Raw genomic sequence first — 25,555 nt, 5'->3', positions numbered from 1 at the left:
TAAAAGAAGAACATAAAAATGGTGATATTTAAAAATTGCTCAGGGTTGTCTTCTGTAGTTGCCATAGAAATCTGAGATTCATTGCTTCATGTGTCTGGCTTCCACTGAGCTAACTATCTACATGGATGATGGGGGTGCTGGGTCGAAGATCTAAATGATGGGCCTCCTCTGGGATGTTGAGTGTCACCAGAGTATCAGAGAAATCTTCAGTATCTCCACCTCCTAACCATTGATCTAGGGTCACCATTGCTCTGAAGGAGGGAGACAAGAAAAATTAAGGTTGTCGGTTCTTTATGACCATGTTCAAAGAAAATATGAGAGCCATTCTTCATGCACAAACCTAAAACTTAAAATAATTTGGAAGGCTGTATCTGAGAATCCCAAAAGCACTAGAGGGAACAAGGCCTGACAGTGGAGCATGGAAAATAGGACACCAAAAGTCTCATAAACACACATGGTCAGATGTTCCTCAGTTGAGTGTCAGCCTGCAGCTAGCTCCATGCACCATTTGAAAGTTGACAGGAAATATGTCTATGTGCACTGAAAACTGAGTCATAATACTTTTTCTAGAAAGCTTGAAATCTGCTTTCAAATATTCATGTCAAAGAGACACAGAAGGGTACATGCTTTTTGTGGTTCATGAGACTATGTTTTTGCCAGCATGTAGAAATACATAGAAGTATTTTCCTTAGTTTGAGCTTGCTATAATTTCAATTTTCATTTAGTAATTAGTACACTAAGAAACTCACCATCAGAAAAAAAAATGATACCAAAGTTTTGACATTAAATGGGCTACCACACGAACAGCTTTTACCATGGTATCCATTTTAGTTGTAACTTCTTTAAAGTGCCCAGCTCTCTCCCCATATCAATCAGCAATCCATAATATGTGGCTCACATATACCTACAGGCCAATCACACACACACACACACACACACACACACACACACATCCTTCATGATGCTTCAGGTAAATTTACAATTTTGGGTTAAGCCATAAAAACTCAGGCACCTTAGGCAAAAATTTACACTGAAATACCTGGATGTAAGCATCAGATCATATTGCTCTTCAACAGTTTTTCTAATAATATTTATTTAGTCATATACGGGTGTGGGAACTCATGCATACCACAGGGTACGTGTGTGAATGTGGAGATCGGCAGGACTCGGTTTCCTCCTTTCACAACATGGGTACCAGAAATTGAACTCAGGTTCCAAGAGTCATCAGGTCTGCCAGCAAGTGCTTGGACTTGCTGGGCCATCTCACTCGTTCCAGTGTCACCTCTTAGAAGATCTTCACCTACTACTTGTGTGTGTGTGTGTGTGTGTGTGTGTGTGTGTGTGTGTGCGCACGCATGCACAAGCACACGTGTTCTGACTTTTGTTTAACATGTACTTCATATTTCTGGTATTTTAACACAATTTGAAATGCAAAACTTTCAAAGTCACATTATCAGATAAATAAAAGTATTCCTGTAATGCACACAAACATTATTTCAATAAAACCTTCTTTAAACTCTACACACAGCTTACCACTATCATTGTCTGTATCTTAAGTGTTTCCTGAAAGGCCCAGAGAAGAAGGCTTAGGTGGAGCCTAGTGGGAAATTTTAGATCACTGAATGTGCCATTGAAGAGAATTACAGGATGTAGTCTCTCCCTTGCCCACCCTGTGTGCACAAACACTTCCCCCAGGAGATAAATAGTTTAGTCCCACCACTTACATCCTTGCCATGGGTTCCAAAGTGTAAGGCTAACCCAACGTGGATTAAAATTTTTAAAACTGAGCCTTTTCTCTCTTTAAGCTGTTTATTTCGGGCATTTTTAACAGTAATGGAAAGTTTAACAAATACCAAATACTGTGTTTCCAAGCTTTTCCAAATACCTTATTATCAAAATTCAGCTAGTTACAAGGCATTTTTTACATGGACATCTACTTAGACATCTCAAGCCTACCAGGTCCAAAGTGAGCTCATATTCCTCAACCTCCAACCAGTTTCTCCCTTCATCTTCTTAGGCCCCATTAATGGCAACTTTCCTAGTTGCTCGGGTCACAGGTTTGCTTCCGTTCTCTAGTCTTTGTTTACCCCAACAGATCCATCAGCTATATCTTCAAATATATCTAGAATCTGAGCCCTTCTCACCTGACTGCCACACTGCAGTCCAAGTCTCCGTTACCTCTACTGTGAATTACTAAGAGCCACCGTGATGGTCTTTCTGATCCACTCCTTTCCCTCTATTGGCAGGCTGTTTTCTTCTCTAAACCAGAAACAGTCCATGTTACTCCTCTGATCAAAGTTCTCTGGTTTTTCCATCTCAATCAGTGTAAAATCTCAAGAAGTTTCTAGAACCTGTAAGCTTTTGCCTTACCCAAGCCTGTGTTGCCTCTCTGAATTTATCCGAGTCAGTGCCTCCCTCACTGGCCACTAAGAACATTCCAGCCACAAAGATTTCCTTCCCTCTGCTGAAAGAATCTGAAGAAACTTAAATCTAGGGTGCCTTTGTGCTCCCTTGTGCCTCTGGGGTACCCTTCTCCACCAACCTCATGACTGGCTCCTGCACTTAGCCAGATGATTTTGCAAAAACTATCACTTAGCAAAGTATTCCTGATATGTATGTGTGTGTATATGTATGTATGTATGCATGCATGCATGCATGTATATATGAGTGTATGCATGTATGTGTACATGTGTATGTGTATGCATATACACATGAGTATGTATTTATTACATATGTATAAGTATGTATACATATGTATATACAGGTGTATGCATGTGCACAAGTATGTAGGTATATGTATATGTGTGAATGTATTGTACACATATATATGTATGTGCATAAATGTATGTATATGTGTATGTACATGTGAGAATGAATTTGCATATATGTATGTATGTGTGTCTATATATGTATGTATATATGTGTATATTTGTGCATGCACGTGTATATGTATGTATGCATGTGTATATGTATGTATGCATGTGTGTACATGTATGCATATGTGTGTTTGTGTGTTTCTTGTACTCCTGATACGTTCCCTCCTTCCCAGACTTTATTCATCTCATCTCTGAATTTATTTTTCTTCCTCCTTAGTATATTAGTTGATACTAACTTGTTTAATTACCTATCAAACTAGAGCCCTGCAAAATTGAGGATTTGAGGTTTTTCTATTCTGTCCCTAGTTTCAAGAACCAGATGTGGCTCATACGAATACGAACGAATACTTACAGAAATTAAGTATCAGATTTTCTGTTGTCTTCCATCAGATGTCCCCCATGGGATCTCTGAGTAAATGCTTCATGAACACATAAGCTCTTCAGTGCTTGCTGACACAAAAGGGCAGAGTACATATAAATGACTAAGACAAATGCGCACGCGGGCTTTCTGCTGGATGAAGTAGCAGGAAGAACATCACTATAAGTTTTAAATCTTTACTAAGGTACCCGTCTTCTGGGAACATTAGTTCCTATGCATACTATAGAAAAGAAATTATTTAAAAAGTCTCTCTCACACAGATGTTAAGAGGCCAAAATTTATAATACACATAGAAAAGGGCACAGTCTGTACCACACCACGTAAATGTCCCCTTCTTACCATTACTACCATCTACTATAAGCATGGGTAGTGGCAATGCATTCAGGAGGTAAGCAAACCATAAAAACAAATTCAAAATTGCTTCTCATAAACATTTAATAAGGATACTAATTCTATCAGCCTTTTCTAGATAAACTCCCTCACAAACTGAATGAGAAAATAAGCATTCAGGAATGCTGCTTGAAATACAACTTTAAGCTGGTTAGTCAACAAAATGATGGACTGGGTATTAGGACTATCCTGTACCTCACTGGTACAAATTGGCATAATTATGCTCTAATTGTATTTTGAGAGAAAAGTTTCATTTTAACAGGAAGGGTGATGTGTAGGAGGAGCTAAGGTAGGAGGAGTACTGAGAGGAAGAAAAGGAGTAAGAAGAGGAGAAGAAGAAGGAGAGGAGAAGCTAGGTGACGAAAGAGAGAAAGAGGGGGGAGACAGGGAGGCAGATATTCATGTATCTCCACCAGTCAAAGATAGTTGTTATATCTAGGTTGGTCAGTGGGTTACACCTCTAATTGAACAATTCCAAACTTAAAAAGCCTATGATTAACATTATTTTTAAAAAAATGTATAAATGCAAACAGGGAAAGGGGGCATGGGATAGGGGTTTTCTAAGGGGAGGGGAATGGGGAAAGAGGATGGCATCTGAAGTGTAAATAAAATATCTAATAAAAAAATATAAAAAAAAACCAAACAAAAACAAAAAAATACAACTTTAAATTCCTTTTTCATCATATACTCCTCTTACAAAAGAAAAGGCTTTGGTGTAACTTATTAATATCATTCTTGGGGATAAAAAAAGTTACTCCCAAAGCACACTTTACTGGTTTTGTTGAAAATAAAGGTTAGAATTTTTTGAGAGAACAAATAGCCTTTATCTTTGCTCCAGTTTGACAGGCTTAAACCAGAAAGGAAATGCTCCATTATTGGCAAAACAAAAAAGTCCCTGCAGCCACGTGATGAGCAAAATGCATTTGATTTAAAAGGTCTTCTGAGCACCTGCTGACTTAGCAACAGTGTTTGGAGCTGCTGAGAGACCTAGCATGCGCCTGGACTTGTATTTCTCAGTTCAGACATGTGAAAGCTATGCCAGACATTGGGAAATCCAAAAATAAAATAAAATAAAATAAAATACTGTTTTCCCGAGAGACTCCACATACCTGAATAAAAATCTCCAACATCCAGCCTCGTTGTTTAATCACTGTCGATAATTATTTGCTTGAGAAATGATGTTAGTTCTTCATGGGGATCCCTTCTAAATCTCTACATAAATAACTGAGAACCACTGTTAGTCATTTTACAACACAGGAACCAACCAAAGGAATCCACCATGCAATGAGAGGAATTGCCAAAGTACAGCTGTAAAACCTACTATTTACTATTAGGGCCAGCTCCCCAACTACTGTTTATGAGCACCTACCTTGTACCTGGCTCATTGGCACAGCAGACAACTGTACCAATCAGACCTCTGTCCTCACTGTGGTTATTTCCATAACAATCTATTTATTATTTAAATATCTATGTTTGATAGTCACTTTTATTTCTCAGTTCCATACATTAGCAATTTACCCAAGGCCATGTATTTAATTATGGGAAAAACAAAAAGATACCCAAGCTGCGCCTGACTCTTTAACTGCAAATCTTAACTGGAAAATCTCCAGTCCAACAATTTCAAATTGAACTTTTTGACCAAAGCAATCAGCAAACTGTGTGTGTGTGTGTGTGTGTGTGTGTGTGTGTGTGTGTGTGTGTGTCTGTCTGTCTGTCTGTCTGTCTGTCTGTGTCTCTGTATGTGTCTTTGTATGTGTTTGTGTGTTTGCATCTGTGTGTGCATGTCTGTAAGTATGTCTGTGTGTGTCTATGTGTGTATGTGCCTCTGAGTGTGTCTGTATGTATATATGTGGGTCTGTGTGTATCTGCATGTGTGTCTGTGGGTCTGTACGTGTGTCTGTGGGTCTGTGTGTCTGTTCTGTGCTGGATAGGAACACCATACAGATGTGAAGTGCATGAGAGAAAGTAGACTTCATTTTACTTTTTACACACATGTATTTTCCAGATTTGAGTCTGAGTGCTTAGTAATTTGCTGGATTAACTTTTATTTAGTTTTATTATTTTCTGAAATGGAGTCTCACTAAGTTGCTAAGTAGACAAACCTGCTGCCTTAACCTCCTGAGTGGCAGGGACAAAAGACCTGCACTGCCAGGTCTAGCTTGAATTAACTCATTTAAACATGACAACAGCTCTGACGTGTTACTGCTTTTCTTATTTTTCATATGGCAAAACTGAGCATCAGATGACACAAGTCATTTCATTTGAGACAAGCTCCTTTAACTTTTTTGCAACTCTCTGAGAAAGCCACTCTTTATATTGAGCTATGATGACCCATTGACTTCTGCTCTAGTTCTGAAATGTCTCTCATAAAATCTGCCCCACTTCTCCTGAAAATGAAGACAATGCTCATGACAATTTTGAATAGTATAAACAGGCAAACATAATTAAAAGAGTTATCTGCAGTAGTTGAAACCAATTAGAAAGAAGATTGTATTTGACCAAAACTCATATATTAAACATTCAGACAAAGAATAAAGATTCAACTTTATTAAATGTAGTCTTTGGCTTTTTATACGGTCTTTATGTTACAAGCTTAAAGTCTTAAATGTTAGAAGAATCATATAAATTATCCCTAAAGATAATTTCCAGGAGCAAAATCAAACTGACATTGTATCTCCTCTGGTAGAATAGAGATGACCCTAGAGTCTCAATGCTTGGCATACCTGTGTGAGAACTTCACCTAGTAAAAGTAACAAGAGGTGTCTCCTTTGGGGAAGTGATTGACTTACATTGGGATTATCATCAAAAGATTGAAACAAATCAGATGTGATGACATACTCCTTTCATCCCAGCACTTGGGAGACAGAAACAGGTGGATCTCGATGAGTTAGAAGCTAGGCTGGTCTACATTGTGAGTTCCAGGCCAGCCAGAGCTACATAGTGAAATACTGTCTCAATCAAACAAACATACATGGCTAGAAGAAACTAGGTTTGGTCCCTTTCCACTCTTCTGCCTTTTGCCACACTTGACTACAGGCTTCAAGGTGCCATCTTAGAAACTGAGACCATGCCTTCACCAGATACAGAACCTGTCAGAACCTGTCAGAACCTTCATTTTAGATTTCCACTGACACAACTGTGATAAATAAGTTTACACTGTTTATAAATTACCCAGTCTTGGATATTTCATGACAGCAGAACTAATGATGAAGCCAGACCCAGAGGCTAGTACAGATACCTTTTCAATGTTCAAGGATCTTCCAATGTTCCTAATTTCCAACAATCTCTTTACACATCTGAACGAAATAGTATAGTTTTGAAGAGTCCAACTGAAGATGAGAAACACAATTTTTAAAAATTAAGCCAAAAGAAGCTATCTGTTTTCGGCCATAAAGTCTCATCTTTTATTTGGAAACAGGTATCTGTTGGGTTGAAAAATAGCATTGAGTCTGAAATCACAGTGAGGCTGGCAGCAACCTTCAGCACTTCTTATTGTTAGAAACCACTGGGTGTGTGTACAGAGAGCCCAATCTGACTCTTGTTTAAGAGAGAGTAAAAAGAATTCCACCACAGCACTAATGAAGATGTATGTGTTGGCATTCAAAGATTTCCGAAACTATTTTCCCAGTACTAGGCATGAAATGCAACCTCATGCACAACAAACAAGCACTCTTACTACTGAGTTATGTTCTCAGCCCTTGGTGAATGTTTTAATTAACTGGTTGCCAGCTAAATAGTTAACAACCTAGCCAGACATGAAAGACATGATCTCAAGAGTCAGTTACATATACATGGAGCCAACTCAGTTAACTCTGATGCTGACTAGGTTAACTCTGTATCAAATGTGTTACATCTCAGAAGCACTGACAATGAACAACAAATGGGTATGTAGGCATGCAGGCCAAGGAAAAAAGCTCCCTTTACAGCTACCTAGTTGGACTTCTGCAAATGTCTCAATGCAATGGTTCTCAGTGTCTCCCTGAATCAAAGAAGAGCTATCACCAACTACTTCTGAAACTAGTTGGGAAGCTTCCGGGTAATTTGTTTAAAGTGCCTTACATCTTATAGGACATGGAAGAAAATAGAGTAGGCACTTTAAAAGTATCTGTTAAAACAATATGGAATAGTACTGCTATAGTTACTGTGGTTGTTTGAATACCCTTGGCCCATGGGAAGTGGCACTATTAAGAGGTGTGGCTTGTTGAAGGAAGTATGTCACTGTGTAGGCAGGCTTTGAAGGCTTCTAGTGCTAAGCTCCACCCAATGCAGAAGAGGGGTCCTCCTTCTGGCTACCTTCTGATCAAGATATGGAACTCTCATCTCCTTCTCCTGAACCATATCTGCCTTCAAGCTACCATGCTTTCTGCCATGATGATGATGGACTGAACCTCTGAAACTGTAAGCCAGCCTGAATTAATTGTTTGCCTTTTTTTTTTATAAGAGTTGTCTTGGTCATGGTGTCTTTTCCTGGCAATGGAAACCCTAACTGAGGCAGTTACTAGCCATAATAACAACAAATGAGGACAAACATTCATGTTTTGATTCTTGCTGGAGAGATTTTAATAGGAAAGCTTAATGAGCTCGTTAGTGTATTGTACATTGCTTTACTTCCTTTCCTAAGTCTATTCTCTAAGCCATTCTGCAAGGGTCCCCAACAACCAAAGTTCCTTTAGGGACCAGCAGAACTCACCTGAAAATGATGTTTGAGTATGAATGGATGTTTTTGCCTCCATATGTGGTAGTGATCCAGGAAGGGTGTGGCCTCACACCCCACTACTATTTACTACAGTCATCAGAATACTTTTCTAAATCTCACACATGGGTTCAAATATGTCATCAATACCATTAATACAAAAAAAAGAATGATTATTTCCCTGAAGTTCTGAAAGCAAGCCAGGAAAAGGAATGAAGAGATGAGTTATCAAAGATCACTCTGCTGGTGAGTAGAAAAGACAGGGTCTGAGCTTGTAACCAAGCTTGATTTCTGCCCCCTTCATATCCCTGTCGCAAAACTCCTTATTTCTAGTAGAAAGACATGGCTTAAAGGTCACGGAATTGAGGAATGTATGTTCCTTTCTTTGCAAGGACCATTCTTTCACATCTATGATCATATTTAATCCCCAAGACAACCTTAGGAGAAAAACATCATCATCATCATCACCACCACCATCACCATTATTAGTCTTATTCTGCAGATAAAAGAATTGTGACACAGAGAAAGTCAACTTAGATTTCACTTCTTCCACCTATTCATATAATGCCTCCTTTCCAGGACTTAGAAAGGTCTACTACAGTGCTAATATACTTATCTTTTTCATTATTTGCTGGTGAGATCATGTTATTTGTGACTTTATATTTGAAGCATGAAGAGAGCTTGATCAATGATAAGCACTCACTGTGTGTCTGGTGAATGGATGAGAGAATGAAAAACTCATTGGTAGTCTCATGGTATAATGCAACAGCATATAGACATGAATGCAAGTTAGGTGACAAACTCTTGTCTGATCTCTGTTGCAGCACAACTGTACCAGCAAAGGGCAAAGACTGCCCCAGGAGTCATACATGATTACCTGATAGCCCCAAACCCAGGATCCCAAATTGCCAAAGGTTGTTTCAGAAATATTAGTACTTCTGGATTGGCCTGAGTAATTATAATACACATTCATGGCTTCATAAATGTTCTGAACCAGCAGGGAGTCAGACATATAGGGATTTGTCAGATACACTACCTGTCATTTTGGAAAGATAAACAGAGGAAGAGTCAAAAAACATAAAATTATAGTTCAATAACACAAAAAAGAAATGCAATTATAAGTTGATCATAAAACACTGTTAAACATCTAACTGAAGCTAGACATGATTACATATGCCTATAACACCAGTACATTAGAGGTAGAGATAGAAGTATGGTATGAAGCCAGACTAGACTCTACAGTGACTTCCAGAACAACCAAAAGCAAATCTAACTTCATTTCTTAAGTTTTTCAGTCTCTTGAGTATAGTATTCCTAAACAAACATCATAAACAAATAAACCTTTTAAATTTTCCCTGCACTGCAGAAATAATGCAGACATCCACATGTCGTGCAAAGCCTTACCTACTTACCACTCAAGCTTAATCTATATAGCCTTTCCAGTTTAGGAAAAACATGCCCACAACACTCCTTCACTCCCTTGCTCATCTTCAAATCTCTCTTCTCACTCTTTAATTATATGAAGGCTGGCCATCTCAGTCTTTAGAATACCCAACTCAAATATCCCCTCCTCTCTGAGCTCTTCCTTATCTGTTTCCAAGGCTGAAAGAGACAAACTGTGCCCTCCTTGGTGCTCTACTATACTCTGTTTCTATTTTTATCACAACCCCTATAATGCTATCTGTACTCATTTGATTCTACAATGTCTCCTATAGTGCTTAGGAAGGTCTCAGATAACTAAATGTTTGCTGAATGAAGGACTGTTTTTAATTAGCATACTAAGTATTGGATTTCATTTTGGTATTTCAAGCAAAATTTGTCTCCTCACCACTGCTTTCCTATTTTGCCCATACACTCCTTTGTATTTTTATGGAAGGGCTATGTTTTTACAGGAAAATATTATTGTGAGGGAAACAGGTTTCTAGTTCCAACATCTGTGGCATGATCAGAGACATATCATGCCACCACACAGCTCACAAAACCTTCTGTCATCAGCCTATAATAAGTGTCCAAATTCTAACTCTAAAAATCACAGGCAATACTTTGGGTTAGGAGTCAAAATGGAGACAGCCCAAAAGATGGGTGGGAAACTTTCCAAGCAGAAATATTTCATATCTTCATAGGAGACAGACTTACATAATCAACACTACCCAAAAATCGGTGAATTCTGCTATATGTAAATTTCTCCTTCCTCAGAAAATAATCATGATATATAACTAGACCCTAGAACCTGGGGGTGGGGGCAGAAGGGTACAAGCAAGGATGGAAGACAGGGAGATATAGGGAAAGAGAGGGAGAAAGAACAACCAAAATGAGGTATGCATGAATATGTCATAATGAAGTCTATTAATCTATATTTTAAATTAAATTATTTAAAACTCATTATAAACTAGGCTCATGTGCAAAAGTACACACCTTTATTCCTAGCACTTGGGAAGCAGAGGCAGGTGTATCATTATGACTTTAAGGCCAGCCTTGGTCTATATAGTGAGGTCCAGGACAGCTAGGGCTACATATTGATAACCTGCCTCAAAAATAACAATGATGATGATGATGGTGATGGTGGTGGTGGTGGTGGTGGTGGTGGTGATGGTCGTGATAAGCATCATAAACTATGTTGAACTCTAGTTGATAATACAAAACTTTAATCACTAAGGGGGAGATGTCTATAACTTACCTTAAAATGTACTACAATAAGATGAATAAAAAGGTTGCTAGGTAAATATGCTTGTCATAAGTCAAGTATACTTACATATTATTTATAAAACCTGGGAGGTTAGGGCTAGAGATGTAGCTCAGTGACAGAGTCCTTCCCTAACATATTCAGGTTAAGTTTATGAGTGTTCACTAGCCAATGCTTTTCAACTTTTCTGTATATTTGAAATATTTCATAATAAAACATTAGAGAAAATTCACAAGCAACAGAATCATAGCTGAGTCATTACAAAGCCTACTGATTATTAAGCCTTGAGTCTATAACCAATACATCATCTCATTCTCAAAATCACCTACCCTACCAGGCAGATTATTACATACTACTTTGCCTAGAAGAAACTAAATGTAAGGTTAAATCACTTTTGTTCCAGTTCACTAGCTAGCAAAGGGTAAAACTGAGATCTATTCCTATGGATCTCTACTTCCTAAAGAGACATGCTCTACACTGTGCTATACGCATAGGAAAGTGCTTCTTGTGAAACTATGAACAGTTCCAATGGCAAAGCCACCACTCCATCCACATCATACCCTGTTAACACTTTGATGGGATTTCCCACTGCATATGGAAAAAAATAGAGAAAGTAGGCAAATCTGATATAAAAAAAATAGACTAGTCAAGAGAAGAAGGCAGAAAGGAAGAACTCCCATTCTTCTGCCTCAAAGAGAGGACCTGTTGGAGGTCCAAGCCTGGGCTAGAAACACATCCCTGGTCAAGAAAGGAAGGCAATGAGAAAGGAAGTATCCTGCCCTCCTCACCATGCTGCCTAGGACTAGCAAAGAAAATAAATTAAAGGGAAAAACCTGTGTCTCTCCTTGGCTCTCTCTCTCTCTCTCTCTCTCTCTCTCTCTCTCTCTCTCTCTGTGTGTGTGTGTGTGTGTGTGTGTGTGTGTGTGTGTGTGTGTGTGTTCATGCATTCTCATGTGTACCAAAGGCTTACCTCAGGTTCCATACTCAAGAACACTTTCACTTTCTTTGAAATAGGGTCCTATTGTCCTGGGGCTCATCAGTCAAGCAAGACTATCCTAGAGCTCCCCCTGCCTCTGCTTTGCCAGCCCTGGGATTATAAGCACAAACACAGCATTTTTGCACGGTTTCTGGGGATAAAACTTGGGTCTTCATGCTTATAAAACAATTCATTTTGCCAAATGAATCATTCCCTCAGCCCATTCATGACAATTTTTCTATGGACTATTAATTGATACTTCATGTTCTTGGACAATCAACTTTAAGACATGTATTAGCAAATATGGAGAACTGCCTCTTCTTTCATGCTATATGTGTATGTATTCGCATATGTGTGAGGCACACATCCATGCGGAATATGCAAGCACATTTGTGTAGGCTGAAGGTTGACATCAAGAGTCTTCCTAAGCCCCCCTTCATCTAATTCATTGAGGCAGAGTTTCTCTATTGTACCCAGATCTCACTAATACAGCCTGTCTAGGTAATCAGCTTGATCCAGGGACCCACTGTCTGCTCCTTCTGAGTGAGATGACTTGTAGTTTTAGAAATCCTGAATGTGAGAAAAATCACAAAGTACAATATCCAAAAAACTGAGAACCAGGTATAATGAGACACAGCTTTAATCCCAGCACTAAGGAGGCAGAGGCAGATGGACCTCTGTCAGTTTGAGGCCAGCCCGGTCTACACAGTAAATTCCAAGACAGCTAGAGCTTCACAGTGAGACCTTGACTTACAAAAACAAACAAACCAAACAACAATAACAAACAACAAAACTATGAGGTCAAATGCAAACAACAACAACAACAACAAAAACCAGTTGGATAAAGCTATTTACTGTAACGTCTGAAGATCTGAAGGACCCACGAGGTAGAAAGAGAGAACCAACTCCTACAGGTTGACTTTCAGAATCATGCCATACCATACACACACAGACACCACACACACACATGCACACACTCACAAATACACATGCTCACATGCATACACACACATGCTCACATGTGTGTGCACATGCACACGCACACAAACAGTAATAAATAAATAGATAGATAGATAGATAGATAGATAGATAGATAGATAAATGTAAATTTTTAAAAGAAAAATACCTGTAAGATCATAAATATACACTGTAACATGCTCAAGAGGTACATAAGGAAACAGATTTGAGTTAAACTGGAAGTACAAACCTGTTGCTCCTAAAGTCAAAGAAAAAGCCAGCTGAGGAAAGTTAAAAGTCAAAACCATGATTCATTATTCTGAAAACTCTTTAATTATTCGTGGAAACTCAAGTTACTTAACATTTAAAGAGCAGTTTTCTCAGAAAGCACCCCTAAGGTGTTTAGCAGTTACAAATAACCAAGCAGTAGGGAGGCTAAGAGCCGATCATGGGATGTACTGGACCACCCATCATCAACAACTGCCTTTCTGAATCAGGACACCTTCAGCAGACTCATCTCTTCCTGAGGTCAGCAGAGAACTACAGAGTAGATGCAGAAGAAAGTATTCTTTTCAAGCAATGTGGTGGGTGAGGCCAGCGGATGACGAAGCTAGGCAAGAGAAAAAGAGGAGCCGGTGTACAAGAACCTAAAACAAGTGGGTATGACTCACACTCTGGCATTAGACCCCCTCTTAAAGCAGGAACACTGGGCCTCTGTTGAGGAAAGAAAAGGAGTCTCCATGAATAGCCATCTCTACAAAGAACAGTTATTGTCTCCTAAAAGACACAAACGTGGCTGGAGGCTGGCACCAGATAACAATACATAGGTTTCTGCAGCCCCAGAACATCACAGGCAGAGATTTGATCTGCTGATAGGAATTCCATGACCAAATTAGAAGCAGTCCGGGACCCGCTGCCTTTCTGAAGGCAGATGCTCCTGGGAGGGCTGGGTTCAGTTGTGACCAGCAACCCTTCAGAAGGGCACTCACCATTGTAAAACAATTCCCAGAGGAGCAGTGAGGCTGGAAGCTGAGAACCAGAGAAAACCTTAAGATTGGTCATTTGAAACATTGTAACCTTTTATTATTACACCTGTATACGGCTATAGCTAAATCTTTATCTTTAATAACTTCAAGATAACTTCTTGCAGGAATTATTGGTTCATAGGAAACAAACATTGTAAGGCCTTCACTAGACCCTGTCAAGCTGCCTTTTTATAAAGAAAGGAAATCTAGTCTCCTTAGATGTGATCTACTTAGAATGCCCAAAGCTTCAAAAAGCACTGCTGTGGTAAGGTTACACACAACCTCTGCACTCTCCATTGACTACTCAAAAGTGCAGTGGCTCAAGAGGAGGTAGCCACACACTCTGTAATCAGATGTGTAATGTGCCTAACAAACGTAAGTATTAAGTCAATGGTGGACCATACGAAGCTGTCACATTTATAAGTCACTTTGGTACAACCTCATGTGATACTTCAACTTAATCTTGACATTTTGCAAATATTAGCCAACAAATCAGTCAGTGTTAGTTATTTCCAGGGCTAGGGGGGAGGGGTGTGATCTAATGAGAAAGCAAGCTGGAAAAGACTATAAAAGACACAACAAACTCTTCTTATGGGGGAGGGGAACTTAACACACAAAACTTCTCTGCATCATGCTCCTTAATTTGTGAGTTATTAGTTTTGTTTGGAGTGTTTGCACTTGTGCATATGCGTGTGCGAATGCACTTGCGTGCACGTTCGTGGTGTGTGTGTGTGTGTGTGTGTGTGTGTGTGTGTGTGTGAAAACAGAGAGAGAAAGAGAATCATTCACCAAATTGCCCAAGCTGCCTTCAAACTTGCAGTCTTCTCATTCCAGCCTCTCAGGCAGCTAAGATTACATACAAGCCTGGGTCGGCATGCACAGCTTTTATAATTGTCATCACGAAAATATGGGTTTTAATTGTTTAGTTGTCTTTATACATTTTGAGTTCGTTTTTAATAAAATATAAACTTGAGAGTCATTTTTACAGTATAAATTTAAATATGTTTGCAATAGTTTAAAAGAAACTAAAATAGTAAATTGAGAGGACACTCAGTACTAGCCACTTGACTCAAATAGAATTAATTTACTTTCTGTTTCCTAATAAAAGCTCTCACTCACTCAAGAAACACTTGAAGAGAGAGACCAGAAAGGTGGCTTAGCATTAAGAACATTCGTTGCTCTTGCAGAGGACCTGGGTTTGTTTTCTAGCACTCACATGGTGGCGCACAACTGTCCCTAACTCTAGTTTGTGAAGATCTGATGCTCTGTTCTGAATTCTTTGGACATCAAGTATGTGCACGGCACACATACAGGCATGCAGACAAAAAAAAAAAAACATACACATAAGAATAAATCTAAGAGAAATTTTTAAAAAGCATTGGAAGTCCATTTTAATAATTCTAGTTTTTAATAGGGGCTGGAGAGACGACTCTGCGATTAAGAACATTGGCTGCTTTTCCAAAGGACCCAGGTTCAATTCCCAGCACCCACATGGCAGCTTACAAATGTCTGTAACTCAACTTCCAGTGGATCCAACTCCCTCACACAAACATTCATGCAGGATAAATACCAATACACATTGAATTTTTTAAAAAATACAGAAATAGTGTAGAAGCTAGGTAGATTGGAACAAACCTTAGCTCTGGGGAGGATAAACCAGCCTAGCCTGGTCTACGAAGCTACTTTGTTGCCAAAATACAAGAGATGTAGAAAGTAGAACGTCCCTGCAATGTTAGACTGATCAGGTCTGCACCTCATTGTATCCTGCCCTTTCTGCTAACTTATTGGCAAGAAAGTAAGGATAACGGTTTGCATGAAAGCCTTAGGTGCCTGTGCCCGGGAGGATAAGCGTTTGAATAAAAGAAAAGGGAGGTAAGGCAAAGATACGATTCTTAAAAAGGAAGACGATAGTCTTAAAAAACAAAAAGGCCAATCTTCTCTCCAGAGTACCGTGCCTCCATCCCTCCATTAGAAGAAGGATTAAACCGATACATTCAGCTTTTAGACCAGATTCTCTTTCTCTAAGGCTCCGACATCCCTCTCACACTGCCTCAGATAATCACATTAGTTTTGTCAGTAAAAGCTCTCTTTTCATAGAAAGCATCTAAACCGCTTAAACCACCCAGAGAGGGTGCATATATTATCAAACGCCAAGACAAACGGAAGAGATTTTCCCTTTTATGTCTTACTACTTCACCGTGTGTATTTGCATGCTCATGAGACTAAGCTAAAACTATGAAAATATTGAACTTGCTATCAGCTAAAAGAAAGACTACAAAATTTAAGGAACTGCAGCCTTCTTTTAAAGTGGTTTTTAAGCTACAAAGAGGCATCGTGATTTTTAATGTGCCCTGAACTGTCAAATGACAGAGGTTTTCTATTTCTCTTTACCCTTCCTCCCTGTGTTCTGCCGGCCAAGTCCATGATTATTTCTGCATGACTGTTGCAGCTTCTGTTAACAGTAAACAAAAGCAAATAGAGACGATGTGCACAGACAAATTAGAGAGAATGCTAGCTGAACTGACGTGGAAAATGCATTTAGTCACTGCTCAAGGATACTCTAGAGATGTACATGGGACAGATCGAATTGGAAATAACCGGTTTTCTCTCACAACCAGGTTATCTCACCGCGCTAAGCCTGAGTTACAGACTCAGAAAAGATCTGCTGACTGTCAGCCCTTTACAGAGGAGGAAGTGCATCAGAAGGAGGAGGAGTTCTGGCTAAATGGAACCATCCAAGTGAAAGAGCGGTCCCCAGCTGGGTAGTGTTCCAGGGATTAGTGGGCTGTGAGGACAGATAGGGTCAAGAAAGGAGAGACAGAATGAGCAGAGAGCAGAGAGAGCCGAGGCTGAGTTCAGGATAGAGGCGCAGTGAGAAAGAGTCGGCGAAAATTAAATGTTTAGCTAACTGTGGGAAGAGAAGAAACTGGCAATAGGCAGCTCTCAAGCCAAAGGAAGACAAGTAGTTTTTGTGTAGGGTGGACAGTTCTAGACCACCCTAAGCTACAAAGTGAGCTTTGTCTGTCTCAAAATAATTAATAATTAATAATAATAATAATAACTTTGTATTATCAACGTCCAGCTTAATTGAATACATGTTAGTTTCCAGACTGTTATGTGCAAGATGTTCACTTTATACATAAAAGAAAAATAACTCTGAGAACAAGTAAACTTATTTTATTTTAATTAAAAAGTTTTAAGCAAGGTGTAGTTTTAGTAGTTCAGTGTGACAGTTGAAAGAGCTTTTTTCATGTAACCGATTAAATTTTCATTTCCAGCACTCATTCTAGCTGTGGAGTCAAAAAGATCTTCAGAACATAATTGTCCTTTGCTTTTAAAAACTTTATTCTTAGTGGGAGAATAGTTAAAAGAACATATACGATAAATGATGTGGACAACAAAAGAATCTCTAAAATTATAAAGATAATTTAAGTTTGCAAAGGGTTCATGCATCTATAGAACCTAAAATCAATGTCTTTCTATTTCTCGGGACCATAAATTCAGATTTGGTAACTATTATCTTAGGGTAAGGATTTGCAACTATTGATGTCTGTCTGAGGCATATGGGACAAAAATGGGGCAACTCAAGGAGGTAGCCATCATCCAAGATGCTCAGGAATAAGTGGCAGCTTGGAGCCACGCCTGCCCAGTAACACCTACAAGATAGATATCCTTTCTCAATCTGGTGCTCGGCGTTTCGATCACCCTTCATGCATAAAGCATTTACAATGTTTAGCACCTTACTGAATAACTATAGCACTGTGATAAAATGGCCATTTATGAAGTTTCTTCCATGTGTTACATACATTTAGGCATGATACATAGATCACAAAATTGGATAAGCCATGTGTACAAAGTGCAGCCCAGGATTCGGTACACAGCAACTATTCTATTAACAGCAACCACTGGTCTCATGCAATAATTGATGCTTTTTATCCTCAATTCTCAGAAGAGGAAGCTAAGTCTAATAAAGGATATTTAAAACATCCAAGGTAACATTATCAGAGAATGCCAACTCAGAATTGCTGGCTCCACAGAGCCCCTACATCATCAGTATGTCATCCTCTGAGAAAAGCCAAAAAGTAGTTTGTAAATGAGACAAGAAATTGTCCTATTACCTTGATAGGCCAAGAAGGCAAAGGCTTTAAAAGGTTGGCCAGGTATGGGTAGTTCACCATGGCCAGGTTCATCCAGGACTCCAAGATCCAGTCTTTCAGATGTTGGATGTCCTCAGAGTTCAGGGAGGTACTAAACTCTGGTAAAAGTTTAGCGAAAGACTCTGGTAAGCCATGATAGAACACTGCCTGTAGACAGAATGACATTGCTGTTACCTGAAAAATGCTAGTCAGCAGAAGCCTCCACAAATCTCTTCTTCTTCTTCACTGTGCATTGTAGAAAATACAACTTTCTATGCCACTTCACCAAGAATTTTTGCAGCATTCAACAAAATGCTTTAATGAAGTTTGATCATTCCATGACAGATAAGTGGGACGTCATTGTTGTAGGACTTACCAAAATTAGTATTCTTTATTATGTTTCATTTTAATTTAAAATATTTCATATTTATTTAACTTGAAATAAATAAATAAATAAGAATACTATAGAACAATATGAATAAGCAACCAATTAAAACAAATAGATACAGCTAACATAGAACATTGAACAAAGATGCTAAACAAAATAAAACTCCAGTATATAAATATATATATTTATATTTATATATATATAATATGCATATACTACATACACACACACACACACACACACACACACACACACACATATATATATATATATATATATGTAAAAAAATTCCAATTGCTGAAAATTCAAGAACCTGTAAAATCGAGCTGAGCTGAAGGCACGAGGACGATATGCTGGGCTGTGCGAGCGTGTCAGTGTGTCTAAGAACGCCATCAGACAAGCGTGTCAGTGTGTCTAAGAACGCCATCAGACAAGCGTGTCAGTGTGTCTAAGAACGCCATCAGATTTCTGAGAGCCTGATGATGTTCTCTAGTGATGTGGATGATAATTATATCAAGCAACTCATCGGCCTATGCATTTTGATATCTCTTATTTTCAAATTTTATATTATGCTTTAATAAAATGTGTGCTTTAAAAAGTGAGGGCAGTGCTGAAAAGATGGCTCAACAGTTAAGAGCAGTGGATGCTCTTCCAGAGGACACGGGTTTGATTCCCAGTACCTACGTGGTACCTCACAACAATGCGTAACTCCAGTTCCAGGGAATCAGACGCCCTCTTCTGACCTCTGTGGACATCAGGGACACAGATGATACAGAAATATGCATGCAGGCATATTTTATATGTACCCATATACATAAAAGACTTTTTAATTAAGTGAAAGTATTGAATAAATGAAATTCAATTTAAAAATGTAAAACCATTCTTTTAGGTAAAAACCTGTATTTGAAAGTTGGTTAATGGCACCCCAAGACCTGTGGATGTTCTCTCAACATTTTACCCTGCTTTTCCTAAAATCTTCAGTTACAATCTTCATAAACACACTCCAGGAAATCAAATCCTCAAACTGTCAGAGATGAGCAGAAGCTGCAAAAGCTCTAAATGGTCAGGGAAATAAAACGGAAGGAAGAAACTATAACTCACCTAAGTTTCAACACAACAAGCTCAAGCCAGGCAAAAGAAATATCTTAGCATGGAGAGGGGGTGTGGCCTGAGGTCCCATCATTAACTCCCAGTGGACAGTTACTAGGAGAGGGAGAGTCCATTGTTTTGAGTAATGTGGCCACTGGTAGGTCAACCACGCTCCAGTAGACAGTCACATATCCAAGAGTATGTATATGGGCAGTACAAATTGGACTTGATAAGTGTAAGGGAGGAGGAGGAAGAAGAGCAGGAAGAGGAAGAAGAGGACACACAAAGTTTCGTAACTGGGGAAGAAGGCATGAATCTGGGAGGAGTTGGGAAAGAAGGGTGAAAATATGGAAAATACATTGTACAGAAGATTCAATAACAAACTAACAAGAACTAATAAAATATTGTTATTCAATAACAAGAACTAATAAAAAAACTACAAAAAAGCAAATAAAAATACACATTAAAAATGGTTTCGGAAAAAATAAAATGGAAACTGAGCTTTAACAAGATGATTGGAAAATAACACAGCTGTTAATGAGAATCCAGAAGCATCTATACAACAGCAGGAAACATGCTTTTTCTCTGAACAAGTTTCTGAGTTTGTTTGGATCTTGCTCATGCTCGTGTCTGGCATAAACGCACCTACCCAACTAGTAAATGAGGACATTTCTTCCTGAACCAAGCTGCAAGCAAGCCACCATAAGAGGCCCTGATGGCAATGACAGGTTGATCATCAGCTCCCAGGATTATTCTCTTCAGATGTCTGATTAACTCTGCAAAATCAGCCAGTGCTTGTTCTGATGTCAGGAAGTTCAAGTGCTTAGAATCCTGAGGGCTGACAAGGTGAACATAGGTGTAAATGCTCAAGCCATCAAAGCTTAGGCACAGCTTGTGTCCAGAACAGAACTTGAGTCTTGTATGCTTTCTTCCAAATAGAATTTCCAGAAAGTTTAGTCAAAATTGCCTACTCAAAGGACAGGGTGTGGTGCTTCCAAGAGCTCACAAAAAGTGATTTAAGTTTGTAGAACATCATACATTTTGTATCGAATGTAATCAATCTCTCTCTCTCTCTCTCTCTCTCTCTCTCTCTCTCTCTCTTTCCTTCCCTCCTTCCCTCCTTCCCTCCCTCCCCCCACCTCCTCTGTTTGCTGAAGAATGCAATACAAAAACAATACCAAGCACATCTCTAAACACAACTTTCCTGCAGCAGACAAAACATGACCTACTTAAGAATTTTTACCACATGAACTCTGTTGCCACAGTTCTGATTTTGCCAAGAAATTTAAACAACTACTTGGTGTGGTTTATATTTTTTAGTTTAAATCTTTAAGCCTCCTTTGTTTTCTTTGTCACAAACATAAAACAGTTGAGGTGTGTTGCCATTGGTGTCTGCCCAGAAGGCGAAGCAGAGCCAGGGTGAATAGGTTCCATGGGGATCTGGTTCTGCCAGGAATGCTAAAAGTGTTACTGTTCTTAGAAGAGAAGTGAAGAGGTTTGGGCAGCCTGCTTCAGGCAGGTAGCCAAGGTCCCTTGAGCAAGGGCAGGGGCAGAGGCAGCGGCAGAATGAGCCTGGCCAGCCACACGGGTCCAAGGTCCAGTGCTGAATGCTTCAGGAGAAAGAACTCTTCCCCAAGTGTTACAGCTCAGTAAAAAGCCAGCCTCCTATGATCCTTAATGAAATAATTTCTGTGCTTAGTTCCACTTGGATAGGGACTCTATTAAACATTGAGGGGTGGGGTGGGATTTGGGGGTAGGTGTTTTCTATTGGCTCTGTTTGAGATGTTAGTGATGTCCTATTTGCATGAAAGGACTCAAGGTGTTGCACAATCCTCTCAGCGGGGTGTCGTGGTTTTGTGTCACAGAGCAGGTAAAGAAATGGGTAGGGAGGGGCTCAACTCCTGCTGATCTCAAGCCTCTGAGCACCCCAGGGTTTGAGCTCACTTAACCGGACCAGTTCTTCTGAGTGAGATGTTGTGCAGAAGTTTCTCAAGAGCACCAAGGAGAATTGTCAAGCTATAGTTCTTTGTCTGCTTGCTTACATGGCAGTGGTTTAGCCATCAAATGTTCTGTGTCCTTGATGTTGGTCTGCAGAGAAAAAACACAGGCACCCAAGTGTCCCTGCAGGTAGCCTTCCCAAGCCTGCAACTTTTACAAGTTCAGGTCTGGTTTTGTGGGTGGATGTCAATGGGTTTATGAGGTTTGAAGGATAACTTTGTTTCTGAAATAAAAGTAACGTTATAGAATTGTCACTGCAGTGTGTCTGAGACACTTTTAGAAATTGCTGCCGTGTCTCTGACCCTAAAATTGTAACTCTCCTCCTTGCCTGGTGGTCTCCAATTCTACAGGACAGAGACTGGGTTTGTTTTTTTTTTTTTTTTTTTTTTCTCCACCACTTACACACACACACACACACACAACTTTTTTAAAAAAGAAACAAATAAACAAACAAAGGAAGAAAAGGAACTAAAACAATTGCCAACCTCCAAGATCTGTTGACATCGAGGGAAGATGGAGGGAGTGGCCTGAAAGGACTTTGGAGTTTTAGGCTGTCAGACTACACAGCAGAGAGGAGGTGTGAGCTGTCTGCATAACTGAGGAAAGTTCAGGCCCTAGGTCAGAGTTCCTGAGCTAAGGAAGCCACAGGGATCCAGAGAGTAAAGAATACACAGGACACTGATAGGCATGTGCCCCTCCCCTCCTGCATCCCCTTTACCCCAGAGTTTCAGGACCTGGTCATCTGAAACATTCAGACAGCCATCGAGTCTTCCAGGCCAATGGCCTTAGACTCTAGGATGGGAGCGTCTACACCAACTGCTGCCAAAATTCAAGCACCCCATTCCCCAAGCTCTGCATGGGGACTGTGACCCATAGAGCTAAAGGTCCCAAAACCCAAAGCTATCCAGGTTCTGTCACAATAGCAGTTGCTACTTGCTACAGCTTCTGCCTGGCTATTCCCATAACTCGCTGCTCTCCAACACTGAAGGAAAATACAGTCTTCCAGAAACCAGCCTTCTTATTCCACCTGTGACTACCATCCAGATGAGCAAAAGAAGGTGTGTGACTGGTAACAGTTGCACACACCTGTAATTCCAGTACTTAGGAGACTAACAAAGAAGAATCATGAGTTTATGGCTAGAACGAGCTATGTAATCCCACTCTTGTCTCAGAGCAATAAAAAGGAGGAGAAAGGAAGGAAGGGAGGGAGGGAGGGAGGGAGGGAAGGGAAATGTACAGTGTTGGGGGATATAGCTCTGTTGAAAGAGTGGTTGCCTGTGAAGTATGAAGCCCTGGGTTCCATCTCAAAACCACATGAAACCACACACGTTGTCTGCTGCACACCTGTAATCTTAGCACTTGAAGGTGAAGACAGGACACCCTGGGATACATGAGACCCTGTCCTATCCTCCCTAAAAGGACAGCCTTGAAAAATGTGTACTTATGTTAAATGAGGCCTGACCAAAGAGAAAGGACTCCCCATTGTATCGATGCTCAGCACACACCAGCAAAGCTTTCAACTTCTCAGCCACCCCTAGAAAGAGTTCACAAATCTGTACGTAAAACTAGAATGTTAAAAAAAAAAAAAAAGTTACATTGAACCTTTGCAGAGCATATGAACTAGATATTAAGCTAGACCAGAAAGATTTCTCTGAAACACTGTGCAATTTATGTGTCTTCCACAGATATGTGATCCTTGTTCCACTTTTGTACATCCCAATACAATCTTAAGTGCAACAAATGAAAATGGGTTCTGTATGCAGGTATGGTGACAGCACCTGTATTCTCCGCAGAAGAGATAGAGAAAGAAGGTTTTGCCAACTCCTAGTACAAGGCCAACCTATACAACGCAGTAACAATGTCCATATGAGCCTGAGCCGAGGACAATGGGCCCATCTCAAAAGAGAAACAAAACGTAAAAGCTAGCCTTTGGTTGTCCATGCACTACAGATGCCACCTCTTCTGATACACACACTAAACCCCCTTGGGATTTTAATCTTACATATTAGAAATCAACAGTAGCTAACAGCGCCTGTTATCAATTACTGCTTGCAATGTGTCAAATACTGTTCTAACCGCACATGTAATCATTCACTTAATTAGCACAATAAACAACAATCAGGCACTGTGGCTTTACTGAGACACAAGGTTCAGTGCTCACACAGGTGGCACAGCCAAGACTGAAATACAGACTGTAATGCAGAGCAGTCACCAAGGCCACTGGACTTTCTTAGTTCACACTGCTGGCTCCTCTCTAGTCATTCGCTGCCTCTTTCCCTTTGACTGGACGGTGCCCTCTGAATCCTTCCTAAGAAAGCATCCAAGGCAGACAGCACTAATTGGTCAGTCAGTTTAGCCTGGATTAAAAGCCTCATGAATGTTGTAGGTGTTTAATGTTACTATTTCCTAACGAGGCATAGAAACTTCAAATTGCCTTGGTTATTCTGACCAATCTATAAGGAATTAGAGGAGCTACCTGTGGGGATCATGGACATGTTACCCTGATACCTGTGTTCCTAAGACCCCACCTTCTCTTTCAGGGACATGCTCACTCTTGCCACATATCCCAGGTCCAGCCACACCCAGCTCACACAACCCTCCCCTGCATGCCCCAGCCCAGCAGCGCTGGCCATCTCCCCTCAACACCAGAGAGCTGCAAAGAACTCCTGCACCTGCTGCAGCAGGAACTCACATGTGTGTCTTACACCACCAGACTGCAAGGTCTGAAGAGAAGGAGCAGAGCTCTATGGGATTGGTTCAGGCTCTGACAGGAAGTAGCTTAACTAAACAGATAAATGATGCAATTTGTTATTATTTGCCTGCATTCATTTTGAGGGTAATTTTATCTTTCAAAAGAAGACTAAGTAATGTGTCAACATCAATTAACACTATATTTCTACAAGTTTCTTTATTGTATGTAGTCTCCAAAACACTAGGAAATAGGTCTTTTTATTATGCCCATTTGACAGATGAGAAGACTGAAGTGTAGAGTTAAAAGCTTACCCAGTTTTAATCATTCAAGTAACAAAAGTAAGAGCTGAAACTTTCTGCATTTGGCTAACATCTTCCCTACTAAACTATCTCCTAGGAGATCTGCACACAGAGGTGAACATATAATCGTGATGTTTTAATTTGCAAAGGAAGCTGTCTAGAACCAGAGAGGTCAAGGATGCTGCCCTTCAAGTATCTTCTCTGGTCAATTCTCTAGGAACTGTTCCCACATTATCTTTCTACTTCTGCACTTCCAAGGACAGTTTGCCAGGCAAGTCTTTATTCCTACTGCAGAGCCTGTATAGCAGCAGGTTCTTCTGGAGGCAGGATGAATCCTCTGCCTAGATTAAAGAGCAGGAGGTAGGCAGGAGAAGTCGCCCTGTGGCTCCTGAACAAAAGGGAAGTCACATCTAAAGGAGAGAAGAGAGGCATAGCAGTTCCGGCTTCTCACAGAGTAACAGCAGGAGTCTTGTGGAAAGTGAGTCTGGACCCCACTTGCCACTGAGGCATACCCAGGCTCTCCTTCTTTTACTTTCTACATATTTAGGCTCTTAACAGTTCCAAAGAAGAAAAGAAATCTCCAATGGACAATTCGGGAACTATAGGTCAATTCACATCTCTAATTTCTACTGAGCTCATTGAGAAAGCGTTTTCTGAAGTCTCCTAAATACCAAGCACACTGGCAAATTCTCCCATTCTAAATAATATAATGTTCTCTGCTTTACCAAAATTCAACCTGCATTTTTTATAGAAATTTAATATTTTCTACTTACAGTTTTAACACTCCAAGAAGAAGAATGTCATCTTTCCATGTTCACTAACGTTTTCTTAATGGACTTTAAGTACAATAAAAGGTGACAGGAAACACAAGCAGGGAAGCAAGCTAAGGGTCTTACTATGTTAATGCCTACAATGTAAGAGAAGAGACAAAACAGAAAGATTAACTAAAACACACCTACAGCTTCACCTCTGCT

The 25,555-nt window shown here is 39.9% G+C and overlaps 1 pseudogene; it reads right to left on the bottom strand.

Annotated features, from left to right (window-relative positions):
* Nucleotides 1–39: 39 nt before the first annotated feature.
* LOC117711473 (lysosomal Pro-X carboxypeptidase-like) lies at nt 40–24,085 on the bottom strand (annotated as a pseudogene).
* Between the last annotated feature and the right edge of the window lie 1,470 nt (nt 24,086–25,555).

This window comes from Arvicanthis niloticus, chromosome 1, assembly GCF_011762505.2.
Source record: "Arvicanthis niloticus isolate mArvNil1 chromosome 1, mArvNil1.pat.X, whole genome shotgun sequence".
Taxonomy (NCBI): domain Eukaryota; kingdom Metazoa; phylum Chordata; class Mammalia; order Rodentia; family Muridae; genus Arvicanthis; species Arvicanthis niloticus.
The sequence above is the reverse complement of the archived record's forward strand: the minus strand, read 5'-3'. Positions and strand labels throughout refer to the sequence as shown.